Below are 499 nucleotides of genomic sequence, written 5' to 3'. Positions count from 1 at the left end.
CACGGCGGCAGCCGACCGCGTGAGCCCGGCCTCGGAGGCTCCCGCAGCTGTTTCAGTCTGACCGCGTCTTCCTCCTGCTCCATTTGGCGTGTTTATATAAACAGTCCAAGATGCTCGACATGACCAAGCGCGTTCCCAGATGAAAGTTGCCCAGATGAAAGAGCCGGAGCTGTTCCCTCCCCCCCCCCGCCCAGTTATCTCTTACTTCGATACGTCTTTAGCTCCCCGGTTAAAATTTAAGGACGTTAAGGTCCTCTTCAAAGGCTTTTGTGGAGCCGGGGCCCTGCAGCGGAGCACCGTGCCCACCCAGCCGGGTAGTCTGAGGTTCACGCAGGCCGTTTCTGGAGGAACGAGGATGAGTTCCGCCCTTTCAGCGCTCTGCGAGAACGGCAGCGGGGAGGACTGCAGGGTTTTGGCTGTCTGAGGAGTGGGTCAGGGCCCTGCTCCCCCCTCTGCCCGCTCAGCACCGGGTTTAAGCAGCTTTTTGGCGCTGGGGGAG

At 60.5% G+C, this 499-nt stretch overlaps 1 protein-coding gene across 1 annotated transcript in view; it reads right to left on the bottom strand.

The window, feature by feature from the left end:
* Positions 1 to 499, bottom strand: part of MOB3A (MOB kinase activator 3A) — a 3,868-nt gene that overhangs the window by 1,767 nt on the left and 1,602 nt on the right. The gene's annotated exons all lie outside the window — the stretch shown is intronic.

Source organism: Buceros rhinoceros, unplaced genomic scaffold (assembly GCF_000710305.1).
Source record: "Buceros rhinoceros silvestris isolate BGI_N320 unplaced genomic scaffold, ASM71030v1 scaffold32811, whole genome shotgun sequence".
In the NCBI taxonomy this organism is placed as follows: domain Eukaryota; kingdom Metazoa; phylum Chordata; class Aves; order Bucerotiformes; family Bucerotidae; genus Buceros; species Buceros rhinoceros.
Note: the sequence above shows the minus strand (reverse complement) of the source record. Positions and strands in the feature narration are given on the sequence as shown.